Source organism: Pelobates fuscus, chromosome 8, assembly GCF_036172605.1.
Source record: "Pelobates fuscus isolate aPelFus1 chromosome 8, aPelFus1.pri, whole genome shotgun sequence".
NCBI classification, from domain to species: Eukaryota; Metazoa; Chordata; class Amphibia; order Anura; family Pelobatidae; genus Pelobates; species Pelobates fuscus.
Genome location: NC_086324.1, coordinates 42,950,972 through 42,977,807, shown reverse-complemented (window position 1 = coordinate 42,977,807; position 26,836 = coordinate 42,950,972). Strand labels below are relative to the sequence as shown.

The 26,836-nt window shown below is 41.3% G+C and overlaps 1 protein-coding gene across 3 annotated transcripts in view; it reads left to right on the top strand.

Moving 5' to 3' along the window:
• The window catches only part of WIPF1 (WAS/WASL interacting protein family member 1), a 78,559-nt gene that overhangs the window by 26,791 nt on the left and 24,932 nt on the right, over nucleotides 1-26,836 (top strand). The window lies entirely within an intron of this gene.

Genomic DNA, 26,836 nt, shown 5'->3' with positions numbered 1-26,836 from the left:
TCCATGTTCCCGGAGTGTCTAATGTCATTGCCGACTCTCTTTCTCGCTTTCAGTGGGATCGTTTTCGGGAGGTCGCTCCAGGAGCCGAGGAAGCCGGTCTGGTATGTCCCACGTGCTTATGGACCCTCGATTTCGGAACCTAGCAGACCTGTTCAGGAGATCGCTGGCTCCCGCTTCGTGGTCTGCCTATCGGGCAGTGTGGGATCGGTGGCTGGTCTTTGCGAGAGAGTTCGGTTTGTACTCCTCTGAGGGTAGGTTGCTGTCTACTTTGGCTTTCATGTCCTCCTTACGGGAGCGCGCAGCTTCGGTGTCATCGGTGGAACGCAGTTTAGGGGCTCTTTCTTTCCTGATGCGTTGTATGGGGTGGGAGGACCTTTCAAAAGAGTTCGTGGTCCAGAGGGTTCTTCGGGGATGGAGGAAAGAAAGGGTTCCTGATTGTAGACGGCCGGTGTCCGTCCACTTATTGGATGATCTCTGTGGGGTTCTCTCTGCGGTGTGCTTCTCCCCCTTCGAGGCGCTGCTTTTCAGGGTGGCCTTTTCTCTGTGTTTTTACGCTGCGCTGCGGATAGGTGAGTTGGTGGCCGCGTCGGCTAGGGCTCTGGCATCTCTTCGAAGGGGGGACGTTCGCATAGGGCAGAGTGGAGTGGAGGTTTTCATTCGGAAGTCCAAAACAGATCAGTTAGGTCGGGGGAGGTCGGTTAGCATTGGTGCTACTGGGGGTAGGTGGTGTCCTGTGGCGCTGGTAGGTCAATACGCGCGCTTACGGCCGGAGGCTGCAGAGTCCTTTTTGCTTCACGCAGATGGGTCAGTCTTAACCCGGTCTCAGTTCTCCAGTGTTTTTAAGACTAGTTTGCGGGCTTTGGGCATAGAGGATAAGGGATATTCTCCCCACTCCTTCCGGATTGGTGCAGCAACTCAGGCGCGACAGGTAGGGTTGTCCGATGCTGCAATTCAGCGCATGGGTCGATGGGATTCTCGCAGGTTTCAACTGTATATACGTCCTCATCTGTTATAGTTTGTTGGTAGTTATGATGTGTTGTTTTCTTCACAGGTTCCCCCCGGTATGTTTGGATCATCGGTCACTCCTTTATTTATTGGGCGGCTAGGCGCGCTGAGCACAGACCATACGGCCGGAATCTAGGGCTCCCGCATGAGCAGGTTAGGGTTCGATGGCGGGGGATACGGGGTTTGGAGTGGCACCAAGTGTATCCGGAGTGCGTCGCGCTCCGGCGCTTCGTGACCGGGTCAGTGGTTCTGGTACTTCATGCCGGGGGGAATGACTTGGGACGGTGCCGAGCTGTGGATTTAATTTACGCGTGCAAGCACGACTTGGCCCGCTATATGGCGCTTTTCAGCGAGGTCACACTGGTGTGGTCCGAAGTTATTCCTCGACCGGCTTGGGGGGCGCTGCCACACGCCAGGGCGGTGGAGCGCGGCAGGCGTCGTTTCAACATGACGATTTCACGTTTTGTGCGTAGGCTGGGTGGCTTTGTGGCACGTCATGTGGAGCTGGAAGGGAACAACGCAAACATAATGAGGGCTGATGGGGTCCACCTAAACGAAATTGGGCTGGATATATTTAATTTGGGGTTACAGTCAGCCATTGAACAGGCGCTGGCTTCGGGGGGACGCAGGGATAGGGGAGAGGCTGCGGTGGCGGTTTGTCCTTCGCCAGCAAGTGGAACTGAGAGCAGTGCCCGGACGGGCTTGGGGAGTCGCAGCCTGGTCTGGTTGAGGACGGACTTCAGGCTGAAGAGGCTCTGGAAGATTTGTTGTGTTAGCTGTCTGCTGGGAAAACCCAGCAGCTGACAGTTGGTTTAAATTATGCTGGCTTAATAATAAAAGCTGTGGCCGTTGCCCTTACCCACAATTTGGTTGTCTGTGTTTTATTGGGGGGAAGGGTAACGGAAGATAAAAAGGGAGAGGGTCAGCAGTCATGCGTAATGATATACAAAAAAACGAGTTCTCAGGTTGACTCTCACATCGTCCCACCGTACTTGGCATCAATGAAGACTGTTTTTAGGAAGGCTGTCTAAGGTGATTTAGGAATGAAATGCCTTGTTCTAATGCTCAGTAGGATTACAGAAAAGACATATACTTTATTATGAAATTCTAACATTACATATACTACTTAAAGCAGAGATCACACGGTTTCACACAGCACGAACACAGTCAGTGTAAACGGAAAATAAAATACCACAAAGTCAGAAATGGTGAATAGTAAATGTAAAGTCTTAAGAAAGATTGCAAGTTCATGGAAACATGGTATACATCTAATATTTACCAAAATACGATGTAATGAGCAAAGTCAACAAGCTTTCTCCTTCTCTGACCTTACACCATAACGTCTTTCTACCCCTTTCTAACCATGTTTTTATTTTATACAATTTGTCTAATGTAGTTTTAAATCCTTTGATATATCACGCTACAATTCTTATAAAAATGTTATGTGGAGAACAGTTAAGAGCTTTAATGTCCTCTAGGCAGAATTTTTCGATCTGATCCTTAGGACCCACCAGCAAGTCAGGATATCATTACTATTGCACAGGTGTCTCCATGAAAATTACAAAGGGAAACCGTCACAGGCATGTGGGGTCCAGCAGGGGTCACATAACACCCCTCAACTAAAGCAGACCTTAAGGCAGTGGTGTATCCTGGTTTTGTGCTGCCCTAGGCAGGACAAAACTCAGGCGCCCCCCTAACCCCCCCCCCAACCCTTCCCCCCACCCCGCCTTCTAAATAAATACACACACACACACACAAATTTACTGACAGATACGCATACATTAGCTAACAGAAACACACACACTCACTAACAGAAACACACACACTCACTAACAGAAACACACACACTCACAAACAGAGACACACACACACTAACAGACACACACACACTAACAGACACAGACACACACACACTAACAGACACACTCACACTCACTGACATACACACACTCACACACTAACAGACACACTCACACTCACTAACAGGCATACACACACTCACTAACAGACATACACACACTAACACTCACTGACATACACACACTCACACACTAACAGACTGACAGACTCACTCACACACTCACTAACAGACACACACTAACAGACTGACACACACACAGACACACACTAACAGACTGACACACACACAGACACACACTAACAGACTGACACACACACTAACAGACACTCACTCACACACACTAACAGACACACTCACACTCACTAACACACACCCACACTCACTAACAGACAGTCATATACACACTCACACACACTCACTCCCATTAACACTTTTTTTTTTATTTACCCCCCCAGCCTCCTTACCTTTGGTAATGCTGGGGGGGGGTTCTCTATCTCCCTGGGGTCTAGTGGGGCTGCCGGTCGGGCTGCTGGGCTTGTTGTTTGTAGGGCGGGCGGCTGGCGAGGGAGAGCTCCCCCTGAGCTGTCTGCTCAGCTCCCTCGCGCGCCGCAGAGTGAGGCTGGGAACCGGAAGATGACGTAACCTTTGCAGATTCCCAGTTTACTTTTTACAAGGACCTTTCCTGATCTACTATATTATGAAGGCAATCCCTAAGGAAAGTTAGTCACCTTCTCCGGGACAATTCTGTCCCCTATAAGTAGGGCCCGCAATGTGTTCTGGCAGACAAGTGCAGCAAGATGTACATACTATGTAACGTACTGATCTTTCCATCGGCCACTGGGTCTGCAACAGCCTCAAACTACAAAGGATTTTGGAGAGAATCACACCTTTTATACCATGGAGGACTAAGACAGGAGCAGACATGTCCCTGAACTGCATTGTGGGGAGGCCCCATATGTTAAAATTTTGATTTTCTGTGTTTATACAAGTTGACTTTTCATTTGCTGCTGGCTTTGTAAGCTGTTACCCCCAAACTGATAATTTGTGCTTTTAAGCAGTCTAAGTACAATTATTCTTTCATTCCTCACATTATTTTTACAGACGGTGTCCTCCATTCATATTAAGAGTATTTGATGAGTAGTTAGGTTGTGAAAGCATTTGCTCTGATACTATATATCTTCTAAAATAGGGTCACATCGTCACGTGTAGCTCTAGATATTATAATGCTGTACTTGTATGCTACAGAGTAGCAGATTATTGTATTTCTTTTGACCTGCAAAAATCATTTTTTAAAAAGGGTTAATAAAATATATACATAATTTACACATGGCGTGGGTCCTTCAGGATATGGCTTTTCTAATGAGCAAGGTTGGATATTTGGCTATTTTTCGATGGAAAGTTGTGCTTTTCTGATCTACTTGGTGGGAATTTCACTGTTTACCATGTCACATGAATTTTTGGGGGCCTTTCTAGAACAATAGTTGGAGTCTGATTTTGTATTTAATTCCATCATCCTGCTGAAATGTCAATTGAAGGGGTTGTCTAGTAAAAACGTGTCCAAATAATTGTTATTGCCTCAATCACAGTACAAATTAAATGGATAATGGATACTCGGGGCTATTTGTCCAGGAGACCTGATTGAAAGCACTTGTGGGCTGTCTTACAACAGCAGAGCATTTTATATGTTTATACACCTGTAACCAACTCGGGGTGCTGTAAGCATTATGCACTTTGCAATGGTGCAAAGTTCTTACAGTGTGTAGGATGTATCTTGCCAAACCTTTTAATATAAATTTTAAGAGAAACCAGAGCATCATATAAATAGAAAGGTTAATTCAAGGGTCAAACTTTTACCGAGTGATGTAATTTCCAGAGAATTAACAGTTCCTCTTTGAAGCAGTTCTATCAATTAATTATGCCATAATAAGTGTTTTCACTCCGCACCCTATCACTTTCATTGCTCGCGTACAAATGTTGTCCTCTATTCCTGCTGGATCTCAATCTTCTTGTGCTGCCATCTCCATTTCTCTGTCTGTGGTGTCTTATCCTTGGCTTTAAGACTGAAATTCTCGCGCATGCACACAGTTGGGCAAGCGTCATCCAGGTTCACCTCTTCTCCTGGCCTTGTTTTTTGCCATTCCCTTTTAAGGCATGTCTTCTGTTTTATATTTATCCCTCCTCTTCAACCTTCATCCATCTTATTCTCCTCTCGGTTACTATGTTGATACTGAAATGCTCACTACTGAACTGTGTCTGTGCTGTTAACAAGAGAAAAAAAACAAAGAACAAATAGAGTAAAAAAAAAAACCTCATAGTAAATGTGAGCTCCTTGATTTTTCTCTACTGGTGTGTTCAAGAGAATGTATTCATAAATCAGTGATTTGTAGTGAAATGATAACTGAATTGCAAATGTTAGGTTGAAGTAGTCTCCCACCCCCACCCCCTCCCCCCCCCCCCCCCCCGCCAACAGTCCCAATTTTAGCATTACAGTCCCTATTTCGGGTTCCTGTCCTGCCATGACGATTTTAGTTCCCTGGTGTCCTTTATTCGGGAACACCAGGAGCTGTCCTTGGGCAGAACGGCACAAGCACATTATTAGACGCACTTGTGCTGTGTATGGGTACCAGTATCCCAATTAAAGCGCTTCAGCAAAATGTCTGAAAGGATCTGCAGGCTAGGGGTCAGACAGGCCCCTTTAGTCCATCCTTTTTAGTCCAAACAATTCTACACCTGTTCCAAAGGTCTCACCCATTAAAGGCCTTGACAGTAATGCGATTTGTGTCACTTGGAACGCCGGCACTCAAATTCGCCCACCCATCCTGATCTGCATACCTCTTAATCAGTGGTGCCCAAATGGTAGATCCCCAGATGTTTTAGCACTACAGCTAGTTCTACAACATCTGGGCATGTATCTTTTGGGCACCCCTGCTCTAAAAGTTAGGAGGTATGAAATACTTCTATTCAGCTTTTTTACAACTTGACTAGTTTGGTCGGCATTTTTTTTTTTTTCTTTTCAATTTACCAAAACTCACCGTTTAGCAGTCAAAACACTTAAGCTGTGGCAAACGCTACATCGTGTTAAACAGTTTGAACCCTCATCTAACTAGACAGTTTCTGCCTAAAATTCAGTTCACTTTAATTCACTGTTTAGTGAATAGACTCCATTGTTACATATTATGCTGCTTATATTGCAGAAGTAAAAATGGGAAGTGTATTCTCAGTAAAAAAAAAAAAAAAAAAAAAAAGACTGTGGTTGACGAGATAAGCAATAGTGTAGTGTATGTAAATTATTTGTTTGACATGCAATTCCAGAAAGGGGTAGATTGTGTTAAATGTATTCTTAATTGTCAATCAGAGATTGAGAAAATGTTGTTGAACTTTTTATTGATTGGTTACGGTAATAATAATTGGTAAACAGGTGTAATTGAATTTGTATATATGCTAAATATGGGTGTCTGGGACTCTATGTGTGTGAGCAGGGGTGAATATATTTTATGAGAGCAAATATTTGTGTTTGGGATCTGATCTGTATAAGTGTGGTGTCACGTTTATAAGCTTTATAAATAATACACCAAATATATTCCATATACACCAAGCTTGTACATGCCAAAACTGAATGTGACGATTTTAAATGTACAGTAAAGGGATATTGTAAGCGTCATAACCACTTTTTTTTTTTTTTGTATTGTGAATGCAAGACAGAATCAATAAGATCTATTTTATATCACTCTAAAGAGTCAGGCAAATGACAATAACGTCGATAGGATATATATGACATATTGGACATTCACTTTTTAAATTTTTTTTACATAAGAAACGTATAAAACTAAGGAAAGAAAAGGAAATAGTAACGATATCTCAAACGTAGAAACCTACTAATTAATTAGCAATGTGTACAAGAAGAATATTCTCATTTATTCCTCTGCCGCTGGCATCTGCGCTGGCGATAAAGAATTTGTGCAAATTCAGCACACACTGCGTGTTGACAAGGAATATACAGCCATTAGACTTGCAGACACTGTGTAAGCAGACATGCTAGTGTTAGCTGTGCATGGCTTGCAAGTACACAGCCCATTTCTACCCGTATACCTGGCGTGATTGTTGACAGCAAAAGTCAGGTTCGGCTTAGCTGCACAAGTCAGATTTGCAGCTAATGCAAAGTAAGTTTGTAGAAGTTAAAAACAAGTCCAATTAAGAGAAATAAATACATATTATTAATATGCATTTATTAACCTAGATCAGGGGTGCCGAAAAGATAGATCTCCCAATGTTGTAGACCTACAGCTTCTGTGATACTTTGTCATTATAAAGGCATGCAAAGCATCATGGAAGATGTATCTCTACAACATCAGGGGATCTACCTCTTGGGCAGCCCTGACCTGGATTGTTCCTTTACAATTTTAACAAATTGCAGTGAAGAAGAGAAAGATAGTCATTGTTTAATTCTCCTATTCTCTAGGCCAAGCCCAGAACTTATACCAATAACTGTCAGGGAGCTAAGATGGAAGGACAGGATAAAGAAGTGAGGGTTAATTATATTTTTCATGACTCACAAATGCCCATTTATTAAATATAGGGCTAAATAAATATACATTTTCTCGGAACTGCCAGTTCTCGTTTAATAAAATGCATCTGTACAACGTATGTCAAAGAATTCTTCATTGGGACTTCCCAAATAAGATAGATCTCCTATTGCCAAGTAGTGATACAGCAGACTGCTATTTTATGTTTAGAATTGACCGTTTTCTCCGTATGAGTGCGATCACAATGTATTTTCTATTCTTGTAGTCACTGGAAATCACCCTCTGTTCCACTGCAATGTTAAATTGGAAGTTGCACATATTTTTTTTGTTTTTTTTTATAATTAGAAAGCGATGCTTTATGCATTATTAAATGAAACTTTGAACCGTTGTGGTGTGATTCACTACCAGTGGATGGCTGGCAGACAAATATAGGATTGCTGAGAAGGATGGCCTTTTTTTTTTTTTTTTTTTTTTATGTATTTCATTTTTAGCATCAGCTAAAAGTATGTCGTCGCTCCTCCCTGCATTCTGGCAGTGTTGTTTGTTTTAAGAGAAAGCTCATACCAGGGCGAGGAAGAGGCCTTGGTTGTGTTAGGTCATGGCTGAAGATGAGAAGGGCTTTTCAAGACAAGTTAAAAGAATTGCGTATACGCAATTGTATTTACCGTATATATACAAAGAATACAATTTAAAGCAGACTTTTCACGTTTACTTTTTGAATGTTCTACAAATATTCACATAGAAGTGTAGAAAACCTAAAAACAAATTTTTAATTTGTTCATATTTTCATAAGGTCTAAACTTGAACTGTCACTTTTTGTACGTTTTCGTATTCATTATTTTTTTTTCTTTTCTTGTCAAATCACTCCAGAATGATGTGAGATAAAGAGGGTGCTATTCGAAATTGTGTGCCCCTTGTAAGCCAACCGCTCAGTCTACCAGACATACGCATCCATACCCCTAGAAACACATATATTCCCAGGTTCACACACCCCAATACACATTCCTAAAAACAAGAAATGCATTACCAGAAACACATACACACAAATACACTCTGAAACACAGACAGAAAATGTCAGGCTCACACAGACACACTGGCCAAACACATGCAGACACACACTTTCATATACAGACATATACATATACTTCCAGAATCTTACCAGATGTGTGCGCGCGCGCACACACACACACACACAAACAAACGTAGACTTGTATTCTATGCGTAAAATAAGGAAATGTGCTGCACACAAGAAAAAAAATTATGGGATAAGTTTAAAACATCTGAGCATTAGAGCAGGGATGCAATTATCCCCAGAGTGTAAGAAGGAGAAGCAACAAACCGGGCCGACAATGTAATGCAAAAAGATAAAGGTTTAGTGGATCCTAAGGACAGAAAATAAAATACAACATTTTGGTCCTCTATGCACAAAAGGCAAAAGGATTGTATTTTTTGAATTTATTTTTTTGTCCTTACATTAAGTCCGCTCAGTGGTGCTGGAGTACATGGTTAGTGATCAGTGTTGTCAGACTCAGGGCTGATTACATCAGAGATCTTCTGTGCAGCCTGGCTGAGGGACGTAGAAATAGAAGTGCCTAGCAGCAAACTGCCCAAATTGGGCTCCGTGCTTAAATAGGACCATTATGGCAGTATAGTCTGTACCCATTGATGATCCTGAGCATAAAGAGAGGGATGGCACAGAGCATGTACTGACCTAGTACAATAAATTACAGTTGTTATGGTACTTAGAGTGGTCCTTTAAGTTACAGTAATCCCTACTTTGATTTCAGTATAGAATTCAAACTGAATTTAACAGCAAGATTAAACTGTACTAAATCTGCTAAACCTTTAAAATCTATTTGAAAGCTCTGAACTAGACCTCCTCTATTAATTTCTTTAAAAATTACAAGGTAAATACCAAATATACTGGATAAAAAAGCAAGTAAAAAAAGAGAGAATTGTTAAGTTTATTTTGACATTCTGGTCACCGAGATGTGCGTATTCCAGACAAGGCTCTTTCTCAACACATGACGTATTGCGTCTGCTGTTGTCATGTCTTGAGTAAGATCCCTTTGTTTTTATCAAAACCTCACGGTGACAAAGGCTACGATGTTAACATGATGCTTCTTGTTTCGATTTTAATTTAACTCCTTGTATATAAAAAATATCAGAATATCTTCATAATATGAAATCATTTTTAACCGTATGCAACAATATTAAATTGAGGACAATATCTTGAACCCATCTGAACCATGAACATATATTTGGCCATTGTTTATGTTCGATTGACTTCTGTAATGTACAGTGTTCGCAGTATACACAGTGTGCCCCATTAGAATTTTGCTGATTTGTAAAATTTGTGGAAATCATAAACACATTTTTAGCGCCCATCTCAGCTCCCTGGTTTTTCCATGGTCTTATTTCAGCCTCTACCCAACAGCCATATCACCAGCCTCACTACCACTTCTACCATCTTCCAAAGCAATATTCCTTGTCCAACCCTGTAATATTGCAACCTCTACTTCATACCACCCTATTTCCTAGCCATCTCCACTATTTTTTATACCACTACCAAATACCTTTGACCTTCTTATCAGATGTCCAGCCTCCAAACACCACCGTCCACCAATAAACCCATTCTTCTGCATGTTTTCAGACCACCTTCCCAAAGTATATAAATATTTTTACCCCTTCTTTAAAAGCACAAATGCACTGGACTCGACTGGAGGGCTTATCGGAAGTATTCCTGTATGGAGCATTCGGTCTAAGTCACATACAGTCCAAGTGTTTTATATATATAGATGTATTCACTAATAACCTATTTTAATAGCACCTTTTATACAGACAATCGCTTATATATATATATTTTTTAACCGTTTCAGCAAACCACTTCCTTTTGGCAGATTTCTTTAAAAACATAATCCTGTTGGATTTTAGCCGAGCAATCTGATGACTTTGCATTAATCATTTCAGTGGAAACCTAGGTTCTACTCATATGTAGTTTTCTTTGTTGTTTTTTTGTTTTTTGTTTTTTTTTTAGTGTGTGTGCTGACATTATGCGCGAGAATGTGACTTATCCCAGGAACTTTGATCCCTAAGATTGTTACTTTTAGAGCGTGATATTTTCAGTATTTTACATAAAATGCACGGATATGCATCAATCCCAGCTCCAAAACAATAAATATGGTTCCAAAACCAGTTTTATAATTCTAGTATACGCTACAGGGAGTATATCGGTAATTCTTATTGCATTTATTTTAAAGTTTTTTTGTTTTTTTTTACGTAATACCTAAAGTTGTGACTTTTTGTCTGAAGTATATCTTACTGATAACGTATCAGAGAGCAGATACATTTGTAAGCCTTCCTACAAACGTCAGCCATCGATCACTGATAGTCAGTGTCATAAACAGTAGATTAAGACACATTGTTGCTCATGTGATGGAAGATCTTTATGGCTGATTGCCTGAGGGAGCATTCATAGAGGCTCATTTAGTATTCCTGGATGCATTTGTTAATGGGCTTATTTTTATCAATCATAAACATTGTTCCTCCTTCATTCATTGACCGATCTCCCATCTCTTTACACAGGGGTAGTCAACCTGGTCCCTACCGCCCACTAGTGGGCGGTTTGGGATTTCAGGTGGGTGGTGGTGGGTTCTTCAGAAAATGCCCAGTGTGCCTCGATGGCCATGGACCAAGGTAGAGTCAGCCTTGCTGTAAGCCATCTTGGGCTGGTGAGGAGATCAAGTATCTCCCTCACCGGCCCGCTGGCACTTCGTTCCAGCAGAGGGAGGGAAGGGCCTAGAAGACTGTGTTGCTGGCTGTTACCATGGCAATGCTCCAATACAGTGCTGTGCTCGCAAGAGGACAGGAGAGTCAGCCTGTAGCCAGAGGAGCGTCAGTCTAAAGTGAACATGTCACCACTGGACCAGGGCTTGCATCATTATGTGCCCCCTCCCTGTAAAGTAAGCAGAAGGGACGGGGAGACTTTAAGATACATTTTCCAATCTCCCCCACCTACGCACAGCATAGACCCTATGCACCCTTTATACACACACACACACACTGCACCCCTCACACACTGTGCCACATCACACACACTGCACCCCCCACGAACACACACAGTGCACCTCGTTCCTCACACACACACACACACACACACACACTGCAACCTTCACACACACATCCCGTCTCCACACACACACACACTTACCCCCCCGTCCCCTCACACACACACACCTCTCACACACACATCACGACCGCACACACTGCCACCCTCACAAACACACACACACTGCCACGCATGTATATACTGAACCCCTCACAAACACACACATAGCCCCCCCCCTCACACACACTGCACCTTAGACACACACACAATGAACCTTTACACACATACTGTACCCCTCACATACAAACACTACCCCACACTACACCCATCACACACACACACGGCCCCCCCACACACTGCACCCTTCAAGAACTCCACCCCTCACTCACACTGTCCCCTCACACATTTACCTACAGAAACTGCCCCTCACCCATGTACATACTGCCACCCTCACACACACAGCACCCTTCACACATACTGCCCCCTCACACCCACACAGCACTACTCACACACACACTGCACCCTTCACACACAAACTCAAACAGCACCTTACACACAGACATAGAAAAAAAAGTATAAAATAAAATAGAAAAAAAGGGGGGAAATTGATACATTTAGATACATTTAATACATTTGCGTTAAAAATGCACTTGCGCTATACAATTAGTTACCACAGCACTGTTGGGCGGTAAGAACATTTTACCATCAGCAAAGATACAAAAGTGGGCAGTAGGTATTAAAAGGTTGACTACCCCTGCTTTACATGTTCCCCTGCCTGAAGCTTGGTTACCTTTCCTCTCATATGGGCATGACTTATCCATAACTTATTGCATATCTCCCCCACAGTCTACAATATTGTCTTTCTACCTTTATATACTATGCAGGAGACCCACTAGTGCAAAGTCTTGATTATACAACAGAAAATATGCACAACGTGGAAGTAGGTATAGTGTACTAGCTCAAAAACACCTGTAAAGTGGTATCCCCTACACCACTTAAAACATAGAATTATACATACATAAAACAAGTGGAGCTTTTAGATTTCAGCAGGCGTTCTGTAAAAGTAAAATACATACAGAAAATATTGCAATATGTCTATAACACAGTATATAGAAAAGGGTTAAAATATTTGTCAAACTCACAAGCCTGGAGTCATACCCTCATATGACTCTGGTGGTATAAGCCTCTGGACCATTTGGGGGTTGTCCAGACCCTTCTTTGGCAGCGTGCTGGATGTTGAGTAATTCCTTTGGTGTCTTTCTGACTGGTTTCCAAAATAGGAGTAAGTACCCAGTGTGTCAGGATTTAAAAAACGATTTATTCCAAAGAAATATAAAAACAAGATATATATATATAATAAAAAATACTTATCCCAGGTAATACTGGGTAGACTCAATAGTCTCAAGTTCAAGTAGATAGTCCAAAACGCGTTTCGCCTTCTCATAAGGCTTCCTCAGTTGGCTGTTCTGTGTTCCGTCTGTTAGGGGGACGGCGATGGGCGCCAAGTTCGCCCCCAGCTATGCGAACCTGTTCATGGCGTATTGGGAAGAACAGCACGTATATCAAGGACACCCATGGGGATCGAACTTGGTGAACTATCGCCGTTATATAGACGACATATTTTTTATCTGGACAGGAAATGCTATGGACCTCAACTCCTTCATTTCCTATTTAAACACTAACGAATGGAACTTAGTTCTGACCTCACAGATCAACACTCAACACATCAATTTTTTAGATCTAGATATTCATATAACAGACATGAAGATTGCAACCAAAAATCACTTTAAAGAAGTAGATGCGAACGGCTACATTCGCAAGGAAAGTTGTCACCACACTCCTTGGTTAACCAATGCACCCAGAGGACAGTTCCTAAGAATTAGAAGGAACTGTTCGAGTGACCAAGATTATTTAAGACAAGCCAATAAGATCAAAATTCAATTTTTACAAAAAGGCTATGAGGATTCTTCACTACAGGCAGCCCTAGAAAATGTCCTAAAAATACCGAGGAAGGAACTTCTGGTATACAAAAACAAAAAGAAAGACCCTAAATGGAGTAGTAATAACATTCCTTTTATATGCAATTTTAATGGTAACAACAAGAAAATTAATAAAATTATAAATAAGCACTGGCATATCTTACGAGACGATCCAGTCCTCAAGAATATCCTGCCCGATAAACTAAAAATAATTTTCAGGGGAGCCAAGAATCTAAAAAATACCTTAGTACAAAGTTGCAATAGAGAAACAAAAATAAAGAAAAACTTTTTCACAATGAATAAAGGATTCTATGGATGCGGGCAATGCCTAGCGTGCAAGAACACTAAAAATAAAAAAAGACACATAACAGACCTAGAACCCTTTATTAATAGGAAATTTACCATAAAAGATCACCTCACGTGCCACTCTAAGGGGGTGATTTACGTTTTAAAATGTCCCTGCAACCTCCTCTACATAGGCCGTACAATTCGAAGCCTTAAGATTAGGGTGGCTGAACACACAAGAAATATTAAAAATGGATTGGAGTCACATAGCGTCTCCAATCACTTCAGAATCATACACCAAAAAAACCCTGAAGGAATGTTCTTTAGTGCAATAAAGCAAGTATCAAAAGATTGGAGAGGAGGAGACTATATTAGAAAGATAGGGAAGGAGGAAAGGAAATTTATCTTCAATTTTAATACCATGATACCATATGGGCTAAACAAAGATTTTGAACTATGTCACTTTATGAATTAATATGCATTTTAGTATTTATTATGCTTTTACCTCCTTTATATGTGTATCCCTTTTTTTTTTAGTAGACCCAGCTTGTCCACTTATCAAAAATGCAAAGAACCACCTTTTAAATTAATTTTTTATTAGTATGAATATTATATTATATGTATGAGTCCATACTGTACCAATTTTATGAATATACGAACTTCTCTACTTAAATTATTCCTATATGAAGTATTTCTCGCACATGGACACTTCCTTATGTCAATAAAGCTTGTTGAATTGCCCACACACGGAAGTCCAGCGACGAAACTGATGTTGGAACGCACGTTGCGTTCCAAAAGGACGCAAACCGGAAGTGCCGAAACCGGAAGTGCCGAAACCGGAAGTAAAAGACGAAATTAGTGAAACCGGCAAACAAGGCATTTAAAAAGCCACTGGAACAGACGGAACACAGAACAGCCAACTGAGGAAGCCTTATGAGAAGGCGAAACGCGTTTTGGACTATCTACTTGAACTTGAGACTATTGAGTCTACCCAGTATTACCTGGGATAAGTATTTTTTATTATATATATATCTTGTTTTTATATTTCTTTGGAATAAATCGTTTTTTAAATCCTGACACACTGGGTACTTACTCCTATTTTGGAAACCAGTCAGAAAGACACCAAAGGAATTACTCAACATCCAGCACGCTGCCAAAGAAGGGTCTGGACAACCCCCAAATGGTCCAGAGGCTTATACCACCAGAGTCATATGAGGGTATGACTCCAGGCTTGTGAGTTTGACAAATATTTTAACCCTTTTCTATATACTGTGTTATAGACATATTGCACTATTTTCTGTATGTATTTTACTTTTACAGAACGCCTGCTGAAATCTAAAAGCTCCACTTGTTTTATGTATGTAAAAGTCTTGATTAACTCCCCCAACCAAGCACTACTATACAGCACACCGTCCTAAACCACTCCAACAGCCACGCACCTTTATACAGCACAGTCCAAACTACTCCCCCAGCCAATTATCAGTATACAGCACTGTCCCAAACCACTCCCCCAGCCAATTACCACTGTCCTAAACCACTCGCCCAGCCAAGCACCGCTATACAGCACAGCCCTAAACCACTCCCACAGCCACACACCTCTATACAGCACAGTCCTAAACCACTCCCCCAGGCAATTACCACTATACAGCACAGTCCTAAACCACTCTCCCAGCCAAGCACCGCTATACAGCACTGTCTTAACCACTCCCACAGCCACACACCTCTATACAGCACTGTCCCTCTTTTCTAAAGCCCCCCCTCCTTTTTTCTTCTAGGGGCTTCATATTGTTTGTAGGACAATCCCTGCACTTTGTAGAACCGTCTCGTCTGCACTCTACATCACAGTGCCCCTCTTTTCTCTGTATAGGGAGGATTGGGAGGATAGTGCGCACGCACAGCAAATCTGCATGCTGCCCCAGTAAAATGTTCTCCAGGGTTAGTCACTATTGTGGGAATTCTAAGTGAATTACAAATTTAACCCCTTAAGTACACATGACGGACATATTCCGCCATGATTCCCTTTTATTCCAGAAGTTGTGTCCTTAAGGGGTTAAGTAAATCAAAGCTAAACTGGAAGCATAGCTGACTTAGAGAATATTTCATTTGCAGCTACTTTTACCTTTAATTATAAATTCACTTTGCTTTCTCACTTTAGTGAATAACCCTGAGTCTTCCTGACAGCCACTAAAGGTGTGTTCATGGCCGCCATCAGGACGTAACAACCCTGTTCGGTGAGACTCAGGGAGGCTAAGGGAGATACGACTGCACAGGGCCTGGGACACCCGGCATGCCACTGCCCCACATTCCTAATGTGCACACATATAATGGTTATCGCTATACATATCTTACTCTGCAGTGCCCAGCACACAATATCTTCAGTTTCCGGCAGCTAATATCTCCAACTATCGCGAGTCTCCGGCCATCAGAGCATTGCCTTCACTTCCCCTCGACTCCCAGACAGCAGCGCAAGGGAGCAAGACAAGAGGCAAGAACAGAGAGCCTAACCCTACTCCTAACCTAACCCTACTCCTAACCTAACCCTACCCCAACCCCATTCCTACCCCTACCTATTTTGCCACTTTTCAGAAATCCGAAGCATCTGAATGTCAGCGATTTCGGCCCGGTCGTCTAACAATCACAATTTGGCCCTTGTCATCGTTACTCAGATCTTTTTGCTGGTCCATTTTTCATGGGCCACCAATTAAACCCTGCTATTTCAATGAAACATCAGGTAGCTGATCAGTGCTTATCTTCCTGTTTTAGAAAGGAAGTATCCAATATCCGATAAGTCACTGGTCAACTTCCTTATAATATGTTACTCAAAATCTTATAGAAGCATGAAAATCAGGAACCTAGTTACAATGTGTTCTAAATTATCTGTCTTGGAAGCATTACTTTTAGAAAATAAATGCAAATTGGGAATGTTTTGAACTTTTCCCCTAGTTCTCTGAAGATGTGAAATAAGTCAGAGAAACTGGATTATTTAAAGCCCCCAATGTACAATGGAGTACACATTTTAATGTCCTTTCTAGCTATTGTACAATTGTTGCCATTCAGTGTTAAATATGAAGTCCAACTTAAATTTCCAATAATCTCACTTAGTGAATAACCTGATTTCAAAGACACAGCAAAATGGGAATTGTGGATAATTGACAAGGAAATCGCATATTGGCCAAAATGAAAAAAAAAATTCCTTATTTAGCTAAGAATCCTCTGTGTTCTCGGCTAATACCCTGAGCTATTTTTAGGAATCGGAAGGAGGATTATGAGAGTGACAGGCATCACATAATGGGCTACTCTGGCCTGAAATTACTAGTTCATTATAACTATGTTTTACGAGCGAAAACATTTGGTGTCCTCACTATGTACAGTTGTAATCAAAATTATTCAACCCCGAAAATTATCAAGATTTACAGACTTTCAGCTGCTTGCAAAGAACAAATCAAACAAAAGGAATTGAAATAGCTCAATGAATGTTTCAAGTGGTTTCCCCAAATTCAACTGAAAATATAACTTCTCCGAGGGGGCGTGGCCAACCAAGCAACTGAAAAGAGGAGCTCCGAAAAAACGGCTCAAAAAAGTGACCTTACAGCAACAATTTCGCTCCCAAACTTTGTCACCCCACGGCCCCACACCCAGAGTCGATCATGGGGCGAAAAAATAATAAAAAAAAAAAACAGCCAGAGACCTCGAAAATACCAGACATTAGGCTTTCGTTTGCGAGGCCGACTCCGCGCGCGCCACCTAAGATGGTGCCGGAGGCACAGAGCGATGAAGAGGCCTCAATGGAATCTAAGGACGAGCAGGAGGAACGGGCCTCCACATCGGAAAGCAGCATGCACTCGGAATCAGAGGCAGAGGGGGACTCACTACCGGCGACACGGGGTGATATCAGAAACCTCCTACAAGACTTCAGGAAGGTGTGGAAAGCAGACCTCAAAGAAGCCCAAGCGGATCTGGGTAAGCTCACAACCAGAGTAACTGATCTTGAGTCAAGGGAGGCGGCACGAGACACTCGAACCCAGGCCACCCACGATCAGCTGGAGAAAATGACCACCCAGATCCAGAAACTTACCCGAATGGTGACCGTGCAGGAGTCCAGGCACAGGCGCCGCAATGTCCGAGTTAGAGGGGTTCCTGAACATGTCGGGGGACCAGAGCTACTACCCTTCCTGCAACGAATGATAACAGCCATGGGCCTAAAGAGAGGGGAGAACAACCAGCTGCTGGTGTCAGCGTTCAGGATACGCAAATCGGCATCGGCTCCCGCGGAGGCACCCCGAGACCTCATAGCAGTAACATCTGACGTGGCTGCAAGGTCTGCTATTATGACATACTCCAGAGACACTGGCAACATCAACTTTGAGGGCAACTCGATTACGATATACGCAGACCTACCGTTCGCAGTACTGACAGAGAAAAGGAAGCTGGCCCCAATTGCAAAACGCCTGCGAGATGCAAAAATTAAATACCGATGGGGGATGGACGGAACACTAGAGGTCCCAGGCGACAATGTGGTGAACACGCTGGATTCCACAGGTGACCCAGAAGCCTTCCTCCAGAGCCTGCACCAACCAAGGCCACCACAGCAGATCACACAGCTAATGGAAACAAGCGATCAGGGCACTTCTAGAGCCTCTGCCCAAAGTCTGCGAAAACCGACACCAGGAGAACATAACCAACGCAGGAGAGGGGAGATAAAGCGCCTAGCTCCGATATAGGGGACTTTGCTCACCTTACCTACCTTATAGTGACAAGTAGCTTTACAGCGCAATCATTCCTACACATAGGGCCCATAGCCTGCAGCTACCTCACACACGACTAACACCAGCATACATAATGCACAGAGGTCTGTCCCTCCTGATAATCCCGACGAAATTAGCGTCACCTTTCCAAGTTATATAAAGTTTACTGAAATGCTTGATGTATATATGTTTGTTCACCATTATGATCTATGTGATGCATTGAATGTCGCAACCCATACGAGAAGGCACAACAGTGTCGTGATATTGAGAATCATATATTGGAAAAGTGTTTTATTGTATATAAAACTCCAATAAAATATAAAATAAAAAAAATATATAACTTCTCCAGTCTTAAAATTATTCAACCTCCTGAATAGAATCCCTCCTAACTGTGCACATATGCAAAACAGGTGTTTATTAGTTGTGCCAGGTGTGCTTGAGATGGAACACTTGCAATACCTGAACTGGCTAAGAGTTTGTTGAGTGTCACGTTTGACTGCATGTTATAAATATGGCTAAATCAAAAGAATGGTTCACAAAGTTAAGAGCAGAGATCATTGCCCTTCACAAACAAGAAACAGGATGCAAAAAGATAGCGAAGGCACTCAATGTTCCTAGAGGCACCATTGGAAGCATAGTTTGTAAGTGCAAAGTTGAAGGAACAGTTGTTACACTACCTGGATGGGGCAGAAAAGGGAAGCTTTTAATGGCTGCAACCAGACTTCTGAAAAGGCAGCTTATGAAAAACTCTCAAGTCACTGCAAAAGACCTGCAGCAAGACTTTGTGGCATCAGGCACTGAGGTTTCAGTGAGTACAGTAAGGCGCATACTACCCACAGAAGGTTTCAATGCCAGAACTCCAAGACGTACATCACTACGGACCCAAACGCACAAGAAAAGTCTGCTCCAATATGCTTTCATTTGTTCATTGCAAATACAGCTGAAAGTCTAAACATTTTCAATGCGGATTGAATAATTTTAAATACAACACTCTAACTCCCAAGCCGGAATAACAATGTGGGGAAAAAATGCCATTTATATCTGACAAATGTGTTTTACACATGATATACCATTAAAGAGTTTCATAAGCCCTAAACATATATAGTTAATGTGGAATGATACAACTTGCCTAAATTCAATTGTTTGCTCTATGGGTGGGTTAGAAGAAGTGACTCTTCCACATTACCTGGGTGGCTGCACAGGAGACAAGCATTGGTTGTTCGATGATACCCTAGTTTATATTACACTGTTACAAAATGATTTGCCAAAAAATGGGGGGTGGGAGCAGCATCCAAAGATTCCAGCCACTATAACTACTGCAATAAGCCTTAGTGTTTAGAATTCTCCTTTAGAGAGCTCTGTAGATTTGTTCCTTGTTGTCTTGGTACTTGTACACAATTTCGAGCATACCAAGCAGAGTAAACAGAATAGGCATTGAAGCTTAAACCCAGTGATGTTTTTTTTTGCCGTCATCACAGTTTGGAACTTATAAAGACTTTTATGTCCGTGTGACATTATCTACCTATTTTGTTATTGGAAAATCAGTAGGACATTCCTTTTAAAATGGGATGTTTTAAAAGACAACAATTTGACGATGGCTTAGACTGAAATTGGTCCTTAGGGGGTTACAAATTGAGCAGCTTGAAAGAGCGGTTTTAAAATCAAGAATAGGAATGTAGGCTGTGGCAACAGTATTATAAAAACCTTTAGACCTGTCCCAGAAGTGAGGATGCTTGTTTTTAGTTCACTGGTTATCAGTTTCACATTAAACTAATTGTCACTGTTTGTGATGCTTCCCTGTTGAGATTCATCTTTTTTTCCAATATTACTTGGGAATTTCAGAAAAAAATTACCAGACTTACAAAATATTGCTGAATTTGTCCAGCACTACCAGCATGCCACTACCACTTAGGTTAGACAGAATTGACATTGCTAGCAGAAGTACATTTATCATTATTAAAGGGACACTATAGTCACCCAAACAACTATCTTAAAGGATCACTATAGGGTCAGGAACACAAACATGTATTCCTGACCCTATAGTGTTTAACCCACCATTTATGTGGCTTGACCCCCCCCCCCTCCTTAACGCCCCTATAAAAGTTCAAAACTCACCTTTTTTCCAGCGCTGCGCGGGTCCACCGGCGCTGGCGCTGGCTCTGCCCCCTTTGTGACATCATCAAAAAGGCAGATTTTTAGCCAAGCCAATGCTTTCCCACAGGGAAAGGGGGCCAAATGCTGTTTTGGCCAATCAGGACCTCGCTCATAGAGATGCATTGAATCAATGCATCTCTATGAGGAAAATTCAGCGTCTCCATGCAGAGCGTGGGGACGCTCAACGGCAAGGCTGCTTACTGTGCAGCCCTGAGCCAGGCAGCCCCTCCAGTGGCCATTTAAGCAGTGGCCGCTTGGAGGTGTCCCTCGGGGCAATGTAAACACTTCACTTCCTTTTCTCTGAAAAAGCAGTGTTTACATGAAAATATCTGAAGGGAGCTATTATACTCACCAGAAAAACTACATTAAGCTGTAGTTGTTCTGGTGACTACATAGTGTCCCTTTAATGAATCAGTTTTGGTGTATAGATCATGCCTCTGCAGTCTCATTGCTCAATTCTCTGCCATTTTGTTTATGTAGTCCTAGACACACCTCCCTGCATGTGACTTGCACATCCTTCCTAAACACTATAAGAAGTTATCTAATGTTTACACATTTCTTTATTGCAAATTCTGTGTAAATTTCGATTTTCTTATCTCCTGCTCTGTTAATAGCTGATTAGACCCTGCAGGAGATTCCTGAAGTAATTAAAGTTCTATTTACAGAGCAGGAAATAAAAATAAGTTACATATGATTGAAAATGAAACCATTTTGTTTTCATGCAGCTGGCTGTATCAGTCTTAGCCAGGGGAGGTGTGGCTAGGGCTGCATAAACCGAAACAAGTGATTTAACTCCTAAATGGCAGGGAATTGAGCAGTGGAACTTTGGAGGCATGATCTATACACCAAAACTGCTTCAGTAAGCTAAAGTTGTTTTGGTGACTATAGTGTTCCTTTAACCCCTTAAGGACACATGACATGTATGACATGTCATAATTCCCTTTTATTCCAGAAGTTTGGTCCTTAAGGGGTTAAAGTGTCCAAGTATGTTAATCTCTAGGTACCAGGTAGAAAGTTTCTCTAACGCCACTCCTATATAGTTAGGCAAAGAATTAGGGTACTACACTAAAAAAACTATTGGCAGAGTAACCACTACACCAAGATATATAGTGGTGAGGTTGCTTAGAGTGTCTCTTTAACTTGTTCATGATAAGGGTTTTTGCAAATCCTATTCTGTCGTGGCACGCAATATGACATAAGTAGGGTTAATATGCTATTAAATATGTGTACAGATTGGTAGTTTCCCCAATTACCGGCTACATACATTGCATATGAGATATAATGGAGTTTGTTCAAAATAGCGAAGGTGTAAATAAACTGTGGATAAAAAAAACTAATTTATTTGTTCAACTCAACAGTTTTGTACTTCCAAAAAATACAGTGTTTGTGGAACACAAACCTGAGAACAATATCAAAAACTGGGGGGAAAAAATGTGTTTTTGTTTTTTTAATTACAGTTTCCCCCCAGTTTAACCCCTTAACGACGCTAGACGGTTCAGGACCGTCATCGGCATTTTTGCGTTGCCGACCGACGACGGTCCTGAACCGTCCTAAATTTAAGAGGTACTTACCCGATCGCCGTCGTTCCCCCGGCGGCGATCGGCGTTGCTCCCGTTGTGGGGAGACTGCCTGCAGCCCAGACAGTCTCCCCATGGCGAATTAGGACCCCTGTGGCCATGTGATCGCCCAACAGGGCGACCACATGGTCACAATAGGTGTCCAAGTATCTGCCTGCAGGGGGACTGTCTGTGCTGACAGGCAGTCTCCCTGCCAGTGTAAAATAAAAAAAAAATTAAAGTTATAGTGAATAAAAAAAAAATATTATTATATATGTGTGTATATATATATATATATATGATATATAGACATATATTATACCTATATAATATATGTCTATATATCATATATATAATGTCATGCTAAGTTTATTTTTATATTAATATGTACATATATTAATATAAAAATACACTTATTATTAAATTGCACACATATATATATAATATATATAATAACTATATATATTGTATATATATATTATTATAAAATACAAATAATAAGTAAATTAAATTAAATTAAAAAAATAAAAATAATAATAAAAATTAAAAAAAAAATTATATATCTATACGAAATTTTATTCTAACTGTATTTTGATATTAATATATATATATATTTATATCAAAATACACTTAGAGGGGGGCGGGGCCTGACCGCCGAGCTGCATGGCTGCATGAACCGTGTGCTCCGAGCGAGAACTCTCTAAAAGCTAATATATTGCTAACTTTTCCCCCGGCAAATACGTTGATCCTACACAGTAGAGAGCAGGCGACACCCTGGATCTCAACACTGGAGGATTTGGAGCCCGGTCGGACAAGCTGAACCCGACAGCGAAATTGCGGCCTAAAGTCGGAGGTGAGCGTGGGAGAAGCGGCCGATCTCCCTGCTCCCAGAAAAGCTGGAAAATGCCAAAACTGGTGGAAACCCCGCTCTCCCCCCAGCCGGTGGGGGTTATCCCGGCTCATATCAGTCACCAGCGGAACCACGACACCCATCAGACCCAAATGCAAGCACACAGCATACAAGGGGCCAAGATGGCGTCTGCTGACCCTGCCGCAGAGACACACAGCTTACTAAAGCCACTCGAACAGCGACTGGATGATCTCTTTCGCAGATTCTGGCGGAAGCTGCAGAGCAGAAAGGACCGAGCCTTAATGGAGAAACAGGGACAAGCAGAGCACAGACACCTACCTCCTGTCAAACTGCACCTAGCGGCTGACAACCGACGGAGACTACCAACAGCACCTGAGTGTGCGACACCAGCAAGAAAAAAGCCACGTCCTGCAAAACCCAAAGCCCACTGCCGCCTTCCTGGGCTGAGGAGCAGAAGGGGTAGCACCCGATTGCCTAACCCACATCCTTGGAAGGTACTAACGACCACCAAGACCACCCGGGATATCGCCTGCAGCACTGAGAGCAGCTGGAGCGGAGGGACAGGCACAAGGGCTCCCGCGAAGGCCTGGGGCTGGAGGGGCGACCAAATCTGGACTAACAGGACACTATCCTCTATCATGCAAGACAGCAAGGGTATAGGGTAGCGACATGGCGCACCAGCGCAGGAGGGACACGCTCAGACAAGCTCTCCCTTAGGCTATATTTTGTTTTGCCTATCATCTGCCTAACAGGTCTATGTCCCCTATGTTTTTTAATTGCTTACTGCTTATTCATGCCAGGACCTAGACAGACCTCCTCACTAACTGACGGTGCTGTATTGTCTCACACTAGTAAACTAATGCTTAACGACCTATTACTGTCCAGAGGGCAACCTATTACTTTAAATAAGCGGATAGAAATTGTTACTTTGCATAGCCTGCAAACATCTATGCATATCAGATACTACCTGTCAGTTTATAAGCAATGTCCTGTTATATGCATTTTTGATAACGTTAATTAACCTTGTTACTGTTCCTACTACAAAAAAATGTGCAGTACATGCCACAGTCTCCTGCCTCTCGAAATGTCTGCATTCACTGTGGTGGCATGGCAAACCTGTCTTATCATACCGCCATATCTATAGTGTGTTGCTCAGGTGCATAGGGGGCTGTCTGGGGTGGTATATTCCTCTAGTATATGCTACTGTATTCCTCATCAAAACATGTCTACAATTAGTAACTATTGTTTATCAGCAATATACTCATCTAGCTTTCTCCATGACAAGCGTAATATATTACCATAATTTAAAACAAATGTGAACCTGAACTACTGTTATCAAATAATATAAAAAATGTGCCTGTATATCTAATGCCATAGCATGTTATGCCAATGTTTGCCTACTCTACCGGATGTCGCTGTTGTGGCACATGCCGGCTGTTTGTTCAATCAGTGCACAACCAAAATAAAGAATTAAAAAAAAAACAAAATACACTTAGAATGAAATTGTATATATATCTATGTATATATAAATAAATAAATAAAAAGAATACGAACTATTCATATGTCCATATACAAAATTACATAAATAATTATATAAATATACATGTAGACTTCAAATATATAAATATGCATATATATTTAAATTCTACGTGCGTATTTATGTCATATTTTTACATAATTAAGTAATTTTATTAATTGCAATTTGAGGGACCTGCCTGCCAACCCACGCCGAAATTGCAGAGAATTTAATTTGCTAGCACTGTATTTTACCTTGTAACGTTCTACGACACCCTAAAACCTGTACATGGGGGGTACTGTTTTACTCGGGAGACTTTGCTGAACACAAATATTAGTGATTCAAAACAGTAAAACATATCACAGCGATGATATTGTCAGTGAAAGTGACTTTTTTTGCATTTTTCACACACAAACAGCACTTTTACTGATTATATAATTGTTGTGATACATTTTCCAGTTTTGAAACACTAATATTTGTGTTCAGCAAAGTCTCCTGAGTATAAAAGTACCCCCCATGTACAGGTTTTATAGCGTTTTTGAAAGTTACAGGGTCAAATATATGGGTCAAATATTTTTACATTGAAAATGGCCAGGTTGGTTACGTTGCCTTTGAGAGCGTATGGTAGCCCAGGAATGAGAATTACCCCCATGATGGCATACCATTTGCAAAAGAAGACAACCCAAGGTATTGCAAATGGGGTATGTCCAGTCTTTTTTAGTAACCACTTAGTCACAAACACTGGCCAAAATTAGCGTTCAATTTAGTTTTTTACTTTTTTCACACACAAACAAATTTGAACGCTAACTTTGACCAGTGTTTGCGACTAAGTGGCTACTAAAAAAGTCTGGACATACCCCATATTGAATACCCTGGGTTGTCTGCTTTAAAAAAAATATGTACATGTGGGGTGTTATTCAGCGATTTATGACAGATAATAGTGTTACAATGTCACTATTGATACATTTTAAAAATGTATGTTTTGAAACCGCAATATCCTACTTGTACTTATAGCCCTATAACATGCAAAAAAATAGCAAAAAGCATGTAAACACTGGGTATTTTTAAACTCAGGACAAAATTTTAAATCTATTTAGCAGTTTTTTTCATTCGCTTTTGTAGATGAGTAAAAGATTTTTCACATAAAATTCAAAAAACATGTATTTTTTTCAATTTTTCATCATATTTTTTCATTTTTTTAAAATTAAATTACATGAGATTATATAAATAATGGTATGTAAAGAAAGCCCCTTTTGTCCTGAAAAAAACAATATATAATTTGTATAGGAACAGTAAATGAGAGAGCGGAAAATTACAGCTAAACACAAACACCACAAAAGTGTAAAAAGAGGCCTGGTCGCAAATGTACAACATCGCAAAAACAGTCCGGTCCTTAAGGGGTTAACACCGTAAAACTTCCATACCTACCAATCTTGTATTGCTTAAACAACATGTTTTACATCATCTTTACCGGATAAAGCTGTGATTATGGGTGTATTGTAACTAGATTTAACTACCGGTATATCTTCGCATGCGAGTCTGTAGATTTGAATCTCTTTTAGTAACTTACTCACTTTAGAAGGATTTAAAAAAGCCATCCACATGACAAAAAAAAAAAAAAAACTTTAAAAAAAAATCAATGAAAACAGAGCTGACTTGGAGAATGTCTCCAAAATGGCTATGGTGGCATTAAATTTGAAATCCACTTTGAGTTCATAACAATTAACCCTGAAAGTGTCTGTTGTTGGAACCAGTAATGCATTTCGAAACCTGTTCCAGAACATTGTTATTTTAACCCCTTAAGGACACACGACATGTGTGACATGTCATAATTCCCTTTTATTACAGAAGTTTGGTCCTTAAGGGGTTAAAAGGATATTTAAGTGTCATCTTTTAACTTTTGTCTCTGTCTCACTTCACTTATATAATGTAACAATCACAAAATCTAAACTGATCTGAGTGATAAATTGAGCAGCTGCATGAACTGATCCATCCTGGTAATTACGAAACATACGGATATATGGTTTTTTTCCCCCCAAGTCTTACTTTTTGCACGAATAGACCAGATTTGACCTAACAAAGAATTTGCAGTATAACCTCGAATGAACGAGTGAAGTTTAAACGTGGCTTTACTTTTTCCTCTGGCAAAGTAGCAAGCACTGCCTTTACCAGCACAGCACAAAGTTAGGCAATGTGCAACACTACAGCAATCCATATACCACAGCTCATGGAA